This window comes from Alosa pseudoharengus, unplaced genomic scaffold, assembly GCF_046254945.1.
Source record: "Alosa pseudoharengus isolate Yale_2024_CS ecotype anadromous, Long Island Sound unplaced genomic scaffold, YU_APseudo_1.1 YU_APseudo_1.1_scf_3, whole genome shotgun sequence".
Classification (NCBI taxonomy): Eukaryota; Metazoa; Chordata; class Actinopteri; order Clupeiformes; family Clupeidae; genus Alosa; species Alosa pseudoharengus.
The window spans coordinates 34,894,840-34,907,914 of NW_027468718.1; the positions used below are offsets into that span (position 1 = coordinate 34,894,840).

The window sequence follows — 13,075 nt, forward strand, 5'->3', positions numbered from 1 at the left end:
AGAGCAGATGGAGTCACATAAAAGATACTAGTTTGAGAAGCAGGAGAAATACTGGAGATCTCTTATATGTCTGAGTGTAGTCTCATTTACAACTTGTTTCTCCTTAGGAGAAATAATAGAGCAAATGAGGAGACATTGCAATGAGAAACTGTTGAGAAGTTACAATTGAGATGTCAGTTTGAGGGTCAAAAAACAGGGCACTCCATAGCATTTCAAACTTTTATTTTATAAAACAAAGCAAAACAGTTGTACTTTAAAAATTGACTTTATACAATGGGAGCTTGCACAGATGCACTTTAAAATGGACTTCAAGCAATGGAACCATGTTAATGCCTTGGTATGTTCTTTTTATAATGTGTATTCTTATTTTATTTTTTTTGTGTGAGTGTGTATGTGAGTATTATTTTTAAAAGCTGCACAACCAAATTGCATTGTGCGGACCAACTGCACAATGACAATTTAAGACTATCTATAAATCATACAACATGGAGAAATGAACTAATAAACAATAACATAAACAAACTGAACTTGTACCAAAGCGTGCCATACTGTGTACAATGGTGGATGAAAGCGTGGGCTGGTCAATCTGCGTCTTTTATCCTGGTGGTGGAACCAACCAAAGGGAGGAGGGAGAGAAGAGCAGAAAATAGAACATTGTTAGTTTGTGAGCCACTCAAAAATACAAAGTAAGACATTGGTTTGACCGTCTGCTTTCATAACTGTGGGAATTTTGATACAGCACAAAGATCAGACACATCTTATTAATCACTTAAACACAGAATGGGGGATGTGATAGCTACCACTCACATTTTTGCTATATGTTGCCCAATTGAAAAACAGATTTTATTGATATATTTGTCAAGCTTAAACAAGTTTGTTGAATTCCCTCACCTCATCTAGTGAGTAAACTGTATTGTCAGGCTAGGAATAACCCCTATCCAGCTTACCACTAGGCCACCAAATCATCACCAAATGGCGGACCGCGGTCCGAGTCCGGACCGTGACGTGATCCTATCCGGACCCAGACCATAATAGCCTAATTTAGATTTTCACGTAAGATTTGTACTTTTTAAAAGTACATAATCCGTCCATGCTGGAAGTGTCTCTCTTTCTCTTTCTCTCTCTTACACACACACACCTGTCTGTTTGTCTAGCTGATCCTTTACCCTTTTTTTTTTTCTTCACACTTACATAGGCTTCAGAAGGCCTTACAGACTTCAGCTGGTACTATCTAAAAGTCTATTAAACTTGATTTAACAGAGATCTCTGCACTTTGTGCTCTGAAAAAATGTTTTATAATGTTGTATTGTTTATGTGGTCCACTTTTGCACACTACCTTGTAGAATATCTTTGCTTTTTGGCACCAAACTCTATGCTATAATACCAGCAATGTGAGGTTTATGGACAAAACACCAAATTTGACCTTTTCTGAATTTGACCTTTGATTTGGGTCCTTCAAAACCTTCAAAAAAATGGAGACATGTTTTTTTTTACTCTTAAGAACCCCTAGAACAAAGATATATTACTCTCCAAAAATTAACATGCGAATCCCACAAGCCCCCAAATTAGACACATAGGCCCCCCTACTATTATGCATATGTGCTAATATAGCACACAAACAGTGAAGCAGTAAGACAGAGGTAAAAAGTGGCTAGACAGACAGTACACAAACATGGAGAGGGTGGAAGGCAGACTATGCGGAAAAGTCTATCTCTCCTCTTCCCTTAAAGGAATTATCCGGAGTAAAATGCACTTTAGATCGATTTACGGATGATTGGGGGTACATACGTTGAGTTGACATCAAAATCATGTCATTCGGATGTGTTTTGAGAAAGTTCGATTGTACTGTTTTCAGTCACAACTCGGTAGCCTGGAAGTGAGCAGGGCATTTCAATTTCGCCTCTTCTACAGTTCCAAACAACATAACACTTACGTGGTAGTGAGTAGAGGGTCCCTAAAGCCAAACCGAAGTATCCCGAGGTCTTTATGTGGTCGAATAGAGAACCGCCGTCATGCTATCCGGCAAAAGATTCTTTGGACGCCGCTATTTATGTATTTCCGGCTCCCATTGACTTACATTGAACACATATAAACAAAACGTCAATTATGTGCTCAAACTAACGCCGCTGACTTATGAAAACAACCATTCCACTTTGATACGAAACTACATAATTGTACAACATTTATACAACAAAAATCACAGAATTTGGATCAAGTAATGTGGAGAAATCTTATGCAAAGTGTCAACCCCTAACAATGTGCCCATTGCCCAAATTTATGGTGGACTAATGTCGAATGTCAGAGTAATGACATTGAAAAAGGTACCTTAATGATACACTTCAATTCATAAAGGTACGAAGTATAAAAAGAAAAACACAATTTATCAGATGGATTACCCATATAATTTAACATTTATTCGAGGGCACATTTATTCCCAGAACTATAATGGGTGTTAAATATTCCACAACCGCTAGATGGCAGCATGACACAGCACATAAAGTACACCTACGTGTCACTGCGACCTGAAGGATGGCGTGGTTGAATATCCACTTCTCCTGCACTTCGGGTCTAATAGCGGGTGAATTGCATGACCACCAGATGACGCCATTTCACTGCACCTCGGGCCTAATAGCTGCTGTAACTTCGTTTAAGTAATAAGCCTCGAGGAGCCGACGGTTACACTTGTTTTAGGGGCGTTGTTAGCCACGCTGCTACAGAAGAAGCCCATAGGCTACAGTCGCGTGTGTTTGTGGTGATTTATTCCATGTATTAACAAAATAATAATGTAACATTAAAAAAATAGCCTACATAGATAAAAAAAACTAAATAATTACATCAACAAGTAAAGAAGCTTTATCATTGATATATAAGCTTACTGAAAATTAAATATAGGCCTAGCCTACAATTGTGTTCCACAGACAATATGTCCTACAGATAATAACAACAGTAAGAACATAGGCTAACCTAAGTCATGACGACACGGGGGCTTAAGTCTCATGTTGGCCTATGACTACGTAGCCTAGGCTACCAAGCACGTCTGGGTCTGCGACAGTGAAATAGCTCCAATAATAATTGTGTCGCCAATGAATATATGCTAACATGAATCTCATCAGTCACCTATAGATAAGGGTTAGGCTATAACATATGTAGGCTATAATGTAAAAATAGGGTCATATCATATAATGTTGACTTATTAAGATGGGGGAGAGAGCTGAACATATTACACTGAACTAACTGTTCATTGTTGAAAATCAATCAAAAGTTTGTAGTTGATCCGGATGTCATTGGTCGCAAGGACTGTTAATGGGTGTATCCACAATTGGGACCTTGTTACAAGTTGGTCTTTCAGCTGCTAATGCAATCAGTGGCCGTCAGAAAACATGTTAGACAACTGGGGAATGAGATGCCACACATAAAATGTACAGTCAAACAGAACCCACAAACATCAATGGGAATCAACCAAACACTGCAGGGAACCATGTTATTGTCAATCAGCACTCTGCCACGCTAAATCAGACCCTGCTTATGTTTGTGCAGAGCAGAACAGATATTTGTAGATATGATGCAGGACCTGTTAAGAGAGATTGGCAGCTCAGTCTCCCTCATACTAGTCCCTACAGTGAACGATGTAATAGCATAGTGCTGCTGCTGCTGATGTGCAAGACAAGACAGGGTATATTCATAATGTGACAGGCAGCATGTATTTATCATTATGTTACAACCTCTGCACAACTACTATTGATGTTAGAAGAACAAAACAATACATCTTCAAATGTTCATTGCTTATTACATGTGTTATAAAAACAAAATCCTTGTCTGCTTTCTGTGTTTTTGCATGCACCTGTCAACAGGGGTGTAAAGACATATTTGTTCACCATGCACTTAGGCTGTTCTGAGTCATTGTTTGTATGTTATAGTATTTGTTGATTTTCATTTATTGCCCATTGATATTGCATTCACATTATTGTTTAGTATTGCTATTCTCCTTATTATGACCGCCGCGCAGCGAAGCTTTCTTTTTTCTTTTTCGCATGTCCAAATTTCCATCAATGATTCCCGGGACACTGAAAGACCGGGGTAGACGAAACTTGGTGGGCATGTTACCCCATATGGATAGCATGGAACCATCGTTTTTCATTTTGATCTGTAGCCCCCCCGCTGGACTGCACCCCCCGAAAGGAGGGTAGGGCAGACACAGTTCTCTGTGAATATCTTGAGAACTGTAGGGCCTAGGATGACCATTTTTTTCCGTATATTTGCCTCCAGGGGTCATGTTAACCCATTTCATGTGCACACATGTGCACAAACAGATACACACACACACACATACATTCACAGTAATCATATGTATGACACATACTCGTAGACATATGTACGCTTGCATGCACAGGAACATACGCAGGCACACACACAAGCACGCACGCACGCACACACACACACACACACACACACACACTCACACACACACACACACACATAACATAAACATGTACATGCACACAATTCAAGAATTTCTCAGAATTATGAACAGGCAAGATGGAGGTGGGTTGTATAAAATTATTTTTACATGTGAAATCTATGAACTAATCATGTTTTGGTACTTGTTGTCTAGTAGATACCAGTGAGAATTGAGTGTGGATAATTCAATTTAGTGAGACAGTTAGAATCATATAGGCCTTTCAGCGTGATTTCTTTTTGTGGAAAAAATGTGCTGGACTGGGCGGCGGTCATATTTTGTACCGCTCTGCGGTACATCTAGTTTAGTCTTCTTTCTCTCGACTCTAGGCTAGCGCATGCATTATCATGGCCCTATAATTGTGCAGACAGGCGGGATATCCGACGCTCCTTTTACAGTAAACTACTTCACAACGAACGTTCAAATAACCCCCAGAGTTCAGTGTCCATCAGTCCCAACATTTAGAAACATAATCGAAAAGTCCAAGCGTGAAGTGGGTGTGTTTTGATTTTGAGAGAGACTGGAGAAGGGCCGTATGTCTCACAGCAACTGCGATAACCTTGTTTCTTGAAGGCTATTCTTACCTCCAAATATCCACATGAGGGTCGGCGACTATCCAATACCCAATACTATTTGCAATACCCTCGATATACATATTGTTGGAAAGCTTAGTTTATGGCCGTTCGTGTGAGTACAATAACTTAATTTTGTAAATTTTACCAAAAATTTCACCTTGCAGGGTCACATTTCATTTGTTGTCTTATCTTTTTTTATTCAAAACAATTCGAAGGTATTCATACTCAAGTCTAATTACCACCAGACACAAATAATCATCACCAGGGTAGGAATTTCACGGCGGCCACGACGGCCATGGCCGTCGTAGTCCCTTGCGTTGGCCGTGACGCCCCTTTGAAAATCAGAGGTTTACAGGCCACGGTGGCCTTGGTGCCCCCTTCTTTAAATATTCTGCTTTGCGTCCTACGAATAGCGATATATATTTAGCCTATGGCCTGTCAAAATAATCTTAGCATTCGCAGCGCAAATTACGCAGTGGAGAAAGTGACAACGCAAGAAAGAAAGTGCGTCCAAATTAACCCATTCTTAGTTGAACTACTCGCGAAGTAGCCTACTCATCACACAGACATCACAAGTATCACATGAAAGAGCTTTTTCTCCGCTTTGAAACGATATTAGCCGCTAATTGCTGTGGTGAACGGTTCGCGAGAAAAGTAAATAATATTCAATTTAATCATAAATTCTACTGAAGGTTTTGCGTCCATCTCCCTACCCATTCATCTCGGTGGAATACTTCACGAACCCTTCGTTTAACATATGACAAACCATATATCAGAATAAACAGCAGACCTTACCGAACAGAAAGGTGTAAAGCAGTCCCCTGTACAGTTAGCCGTTCCAGACTAATCCCGTTTTGAATTTGCAGTAAATTTCAACATACATGGATGTCTCCAAATTTGGGATTTAAGTTTTACACTGTGTTTAAATTGTTCCACATTATTTCATAACGGGCCAAATACAAAATAAATATTACAAATGTCGCCTAGATATCGGTAAATCAGAGGACGGCTGACTATAAGAGTTTGTGAAAATAGCCTTAATGATCACAAAATGCTAAGCATGCATCTAGACTATTTGAGTTTCTTAAAGCTGAGCTGTGCTTAAATTGTTCAATACATGATTTCATAACAGGCCAAAATATAAAATTAAATATATGTTAAATATAGCCTAGATATCTGAAAATATTAGATGATCAGATGATTTACAGTGTCATGTTTTATGTTTTATATTTTATTTTTTATGTTTTATATATGTCATGTTTTATGTTTTTGTAATGTTTCATACAGTGATGCAGGTCTACTGCAGTGAATACAACTTTGATCATTTTTATAGCATACTACTGTATAGTTAACTTTGGCCTTGGTGCCCTGACATGTGGCCTTTGTGCCCCCCACCAAATATGCCCAACTGAAGGCCAAGTGGCCTTGCCCCTAAAATGGTGAAATTCCAAGCCTGATCATCACCTAGGTTAAATCCTCTCTCTCTCTCCAAAATCTCTTCCTCTGAGATGCACGCGCTATAGGCTATAATTTAGGCTACCCGACATTTCAAATGTGACTCTCTAATCAACTTTTTTATCAATGTAGCCTTTTATTGTTTTTTTGCCATGAATCGTCTGAGCTGTGATGAAATCGTGTGTTGTTTAAAGTTGGGACGACTACTGTAGGCTTAGGCTATACTGCCCATATTGGCCCACCCTACTTCGCAATAGTCCACTCCGTTGAAAAATCCTGGCTACACCCCTGTTAATGACCTCGTGTCGGAATGGCAGGACGTTTGAAAAAAAGGTCAATAGTGGGGTCGCATGTATCTGTAATTTTTCTCAGTCTCAGGGTCTATAGAACAATTTGAGTCCGAGTGTCAAACACACAGATAACAATAGCCTCTAGGGGGCGCTGCAAAATATTTAAACTGCTACAACTTTTGACTAGTTTAACCAAATATAACATATGAGGTATGTATGGATTCAGAATTAAAAGGAGAAACTGGTGAGCTAAGCATTTGGTTACCAGATTAAAAACACACTTTATAATAAACACACTTTTAGCCCATGGACAGCAAAATGGTGCTTTTTTTAGATAAAGGGTGGAAATGCCCTCAAAGTTGCAATGAAACATCATTTTTAAAGTTATTGTAAATAAAGCCTGGGTAATCACTCAACTCGATTTAAGATTGTTGTTCAGAATATCCCTGAAGCACAAAGATACCTAGGATACCCATACACAAATATGGCTGCATAAAGCCGATGTGATATTAAGCACCCAACTTGCAACTTTGAGTTTATGAATTTAGGATCATGAGTACCAATTTTTTTCAATCAAGCCATCATTTTATTCACAAAAAAATTCACAAAAGAACTTTATATCTGGAAGAAATAATAATGTGCGTGGAATTTTGAGGAACCCATTGCGTAATACAGGCTTGTGAAAAAGGCTATGGCTATTTTTGAGTACATAAATCAATGACCAATGACACAGTTTCTGAATAAAGACGGTTTTAGGTAGTCATGATGAAGTAGTCGTGATAGCCTAAAGTAGTCTAATAGGCAACAGACCCATTACACAGCTCAGTCATCATCATGGGCATTGCCTAGCTCTCTATATCAGGGCCGTGCAGAGACCTTTGGAGGGCCAGGGGCTCAAATTGAAAAAGGGGCACATGAAACAAGAGTTTTAAACATTTGTCAGCATAATTTACCATTCAATCCGTTAAATTATAGCGACCCATATTGAAACAAAATTCAACATGGAATCTTACAACAAACTACATCATACTATAGTATATAGATAATTTACCCCACCAGGTGAAATCTTTATCTATTTGTTTGTATGTGTGGTGTGTGTGTGTGTGTGTGAGAGAGAGAGAGAGAGAGAGAGAGAGAGAGAGAGAGAGAGATCCACTGCCTTTTGTGGCTTTCTTTCTGCATTTGTCTACTGTCTTTGAGGCATCTTGCACTGCATAATTCAATATTATGATTTATAAAACAAAACACAATTTAACTTTGTAAAAACCAACCTGAATTGACATGAATCTAGCTTTTAGTCAGTTTTATAGCTGTAGTTCAGCTGTTCAGCTTTGAATCAGAAAATATAGTATTATAGCAATAATTATAGCAATTATATACAGTAACCTCCGGAATTATTGGCACCTCGGTTAAAGTTGACTAAAAACTGGTATAAAAAAACAATCTGTTGGTGATGTATTGTAATCTCACAATGAAAGAAATTAGGAAAAATCCAACCTTGAATGGAAGCAAATTTATTTGGAGAAAAAGGAAAATCTCAAAGAAATAAATATTTGTAACAAAAACACATTGCTCACAATTATTGGCACCCCTGCTTGTAATAACTTCTTAAGCCTCCCTTTGCCAATAAAACCCCATAAAGTTGGAGAATGCAAAGCAAGTTAAGACTGTTCGTCTTTACAAAATCTCCCCAGATCCTCCAGATTCCTAGGTCCACACTCCTCTTTGACTCACCCCACTGTTTTCCTATGGAGTTTAGATAAGGGGACTGAGATGGCAATGTCTGAAGCATGATTTTGTGTTCAGCAAACAATATTTGTTTTGATCTGGACATTTGCTTTGGTTCATTGATCTGATGAATGATCCAATCATGACCAACTTTTAGTGTCTTGGCAGAGATTGGCAGATTTCCTTTGAAAATGTTCAGGTTTTTCTTGGTGTTCATGACACCATGCACCTTAATTAGGTTCTCAAGGCCTTTGGGAATAAAAACAGCCCCACAATAGCACAGCCCCTCCACCATAATTCTCATTAGGCATGGGGTTCTTTTCAGTATAGTCATTCTTCTATGTACACCAAACACATCTAAAGTTTCTAGCCAAAGAGCTCAATCTTCATTTCATCTGACAATACACCACACTTCCAGACAAAGTCACTGTACCATTCAGTAACTGCTGCCGTTTACATTAATAGTTAAATGGCTGGACAGGCGTTTACCTGCATGCCCTCTAAATAAGCTATTAGGAGTGAGGTCACTTTTGAAGATTTTTTTGGGGACTTGGTGACCCCAAGATGATACATCATCGGTTTAATACCGCTATTATCTGGCCCTATAGCCCAGAAACCCCCATTCAACCCCATCTTCAACCTTTACAATTTATCTTCATTCACTTACATAAACATACTGTCTACTGTTTTAGCCAAAATTGTGCAAAGTAAAGAAGCATCATACAGGCCCCTCTGATTGGACAGACAGTCTATCAGTCAATCCCCGTCAACAACCATTTCCATTGATTCAAAGGGCCAACATGTGAAAATAGACACCAATTTTGCAACAAACCAGTCTGAAATAAGCATGAGAAATCTTACCTTACTTTGCCTGGACTATATGAAAAAATTCATTTCTTGAATTTCCCCTAGGGATCAATAAAGTATATCTATCTATCTATCTATCTATCTATCTATCTATCTATCTATCATGCATGGGATATCATAGGCCTAATGTTTGTTTGTGGCAATGCAAGGGATTAGGCCTACGACAGTGTTTTTCAACCACTGTGCCGGGGCACACTAGTGTGCCGTGAGAGATCATCAGGTGTGCCGCAGAAAATTACCCAAATGTCACTTACTGGTCCGGAAAGGCAACTGTTGCATCAAAAAATTTAGTTAAAAATGATGTTTCATTGCAACTTTTAAGGGGCATTTCCATCCTTTATCTAAAAAAAGCACAATTTTGCTGTCCATGGGCTAAAAGTGTGTTTATTATAAAGTGTGTTTTTAATCTGGTAACCAAATGTTTAGCACACTAGTTTCTCCTTTTAATTCTGAATCCATACATACCTCATATGTTAAAATTGGATAATCTAATGAAAAGTTGTAGCAGTTTATATATTTTATGGCGCCCCCCAGAGGCCATTTTTTATCTGCGTGTTTGACACTCGGACTCAAATTGTTCTATAGACCCTAAACTTCAACTTGGAAGTGAAAACCAAACTTTAACACAAATTTGAAATGACTGAGCCTTAAACAACCCCACTACAAGTGTCGCTACTCCGACAATGGAAAACAAATGTCGCAGTAGTGGGACGCTTGAAAATTAATGTTAATGCCGCCACTTCGACAATTGACCTGTCGCTAAGCTCCGCCCCCCATTGTTACCGTGTGAAAACTCGGACAAACAAACCAGACTTGATTAGAAATACATTGTGGACAATGGCAGCTGACAGTATATGAAAGCAGGCTTTGAGGACGTTTTGGTCGATAAAGGATTTACTTTCCTCCAGAAGCTATCAAAAGGGACTTAATTATGCTATGGAGGGGTGTATTCAAAACTTTAGAATACATACAAGGTGACAAGCAGTTGTGGCGAGTAGCCGTGCAAATCACCGTGCAAAAACCACTGACATTAATGCTAGCTAGCTAGCTAGTGGAAGATTGATACTAAGATATGTTAGGTTACGTTAATATTTGATGTAGTAGGAATATAGTAGTTGGTTAATGAGCATTTTCATCTTGGGATTTAACAGGGAACCTGTGCCCACGTTGTTGGCTTAGTAGCCTACATTACGTCGAGCTGTTGCAAACGGGAGAGGCATCCTGTAGGCTACTGTTGATGGAAATATACCCGTTTTCTAGCCTCTCGGGGTACCGGCTATCAGTATTACACGTCCCCCATGCAAAACGTTTGACAATGGTTATCCATCGGGTTTTTTTTTAGTTAATAAACTCCATAAATAACCATTAATTTGTCATTTTATGCCTCCTCCCTGTTGTTTCCTATGGAGTTGTCCGAGCTGATGTCCGAGTCCCGCTGAGGCTGAACTGTCATTGGCTCATCAGCGTTCTAAGGGTGGTGCTTAGCGACAGGTCAATTAGACGCCAATGTCTAAGTAGCGGCATGTCGGAATAGCAGCATGTAACCCATGCATGCGTATATATGTCTACTGTGTGAGTATGTGTCATACGTAGGATTACTGTGAATGTATGTGTGTGCGTGTGTATCTGTTTATGCACATGTGTGCATATGGAATGGGTTTACATGACCCCTGGAGGCAAACATATCCAAAAAATTGGTCATCCTAGGCCCTACGGTTCTCAAGATATTCACAGAAAACTGTGTCTGCCCTACCCTCCTTTTGGGGGGTCCAGTCCAGCAGGGGGGCTACAGATCAAAACGAAAAACGATGGCTATCCATGTGGGGTTACATGCCCACCAAGTTTCGTGTACCCTGGTCTTTCAGTGTCCCGGGAATCCTTGTTGGTCACTAAATGTACACATAAATTATTTTATTGTAAGGCCCCCCATGAACGAAAGTCCACGAAACTTGGGATGGATTCGGAGGGTGTCATAATGATCCTACACTTTCAATTTCGTGCAGTTTTGACCATGTCAGCCAGAGATATTGTGATGAAAACACCTAATGTTTTGCTTTTTAATTTTTAACTAGGTGGCGCTATACATGAAATAAGTGGTAATGGGATAGGTTGACATGCCCCCTCAAGACCAACATACAAAAAAAGGTGGACCTCCTAGGCCCTAAGGTTCTCGAGATATTCACAGAAAACTGTCTCCGGCCACCTACAGGCCAGTTGGTGTATAGTAACATAAATTCATTTATTGTGTGGCCCCCCACAAACGGAATTCCACGAAACTTGGCGTGCATACAGAGGGTGTCATAATGATCCTACACTTCCAATTTCGTGTAGTTTTGACTATGTTAGGTCACAGATACCTGCGATTACAACACCTCATTTTTACCTTTTTGTGTTTAACTAGGTGGCGCTATACATGAAATGAGTGGTTATGGAATGGGTTGACATGGCCCTTTGAGATCAACATACAAAAAAAAATGGTCCTCCTAAACCCTACGGTTCTCGAGATATTCACAGAAAACTGTGTCTGCACTACCCTCCTTTCGGGGGGTCCAGTCCAGCGGGGAGGCTACAGATCAAAACGAAAAAAGGTGGTTCCATGCTATCCATGTGGGGATGTGGGGTTACATGCCCACCAAGTTTCGTGTACCCCGGTCTTACAGTGTCCCGGGAATCCTTGACGGAAATTTGGACATGCGAAAAAGAAAAAAAAAAAAATCTGACTAAACCTATATGACCGCTGCTTCGCTGCGCGGCGGTCATAATAAGTGAGTAGACTAATAAGTCTTTTATTTTACAAGGCGGTAGACTAATACGTGATAACTGTTTGGTTGACAGCCTTTAAAGTAGGCTCAATTTCATTTTCAGGGAAAGGTTTTTTTTATGTTTTAGCCTGTTACAGCAGGAATTAGTGGGGTTGCTTTCCAACCATCGGCACAACCCTAATTTGGATAAGGAATTTACTGTGAAAAACGATGCCAATCACAAAGCATGATTATTGGTGCAACGATGGCTGTGGTGCAAGTAGCCAATTATGAAGCTGTGCTGGGCTGGGCTGTCTGTGTCTGTGAAGGTGTGTGCATTTAACTTTTGACCTGTATGTCCAATTTTCAAAAATGATGTACCGTTGGAATCCTTGACTGAAGCCCAGTTATGCCTAGCCACTGCAGCCAGCACCAGTTGTAAAGGTCATGTAAAAAAAGATGGGCAGGCGCGGTTCTACGCAGTCTTGCCACCCCATTTATAAATCAGATAATATTGTTTTAAGTATATTTTATGTTCATACATGTTGGTCTGAGAACTGTGAGAAGGTGTGAACCAAAGATTCTAGAACAGAGCCGCTCTAGAATCTTTGGTGTGAACCCCGCACCAAACTCCCCTCAAACAGAAATCGCCAATTTAGAATCCCCCGCCCCCTCACAATGATTTCACCCATCACCATCACAGGGTGTCCGCGCGGTAGTAAAAGGTAGTCAAGTCAAGTCAGATTTATTTTTAAAGCGCATTGAACATGCACTCAGTGCAATCCAAAGCGCTCCACAAACAAGACACATAACAACAAGACAAAAGATGCCGGATGGAGCGGCGTAGTCGCCAGCGTACCCATGACATCAAGACATGACAAATACATTTAAAAAATAACAAATACAAAAAATGCCGGACGGAGCGGCGTAGTCGCCAGCGTACCCGTGACACCAAGACATACA

The 13,075-nt window shown here is 39.8% G+C and overlaps 1 long non-coding RNA gene across 1 annotated transcript in view; it reads right to left on the reverse strand.

The window, feature by feature from the left end:
- Nucleotides 1–351: 351 nt before the first annotated feature.
- Nucleotides 352–13,075, reverse strand: part of LOC143099751 (uncharacterized) — a 53,312-nt gene continuing 40,588 nt past the window's right edge. The window contains exon 3 of the long non-coding RNA XR_012981736.1: nt 352–600. This is a non-coding gene — a long non-coding RNA (uncharacterized LOC143099751). The remainder of the gene's footprint in view (nt 601–13,075) is intronic.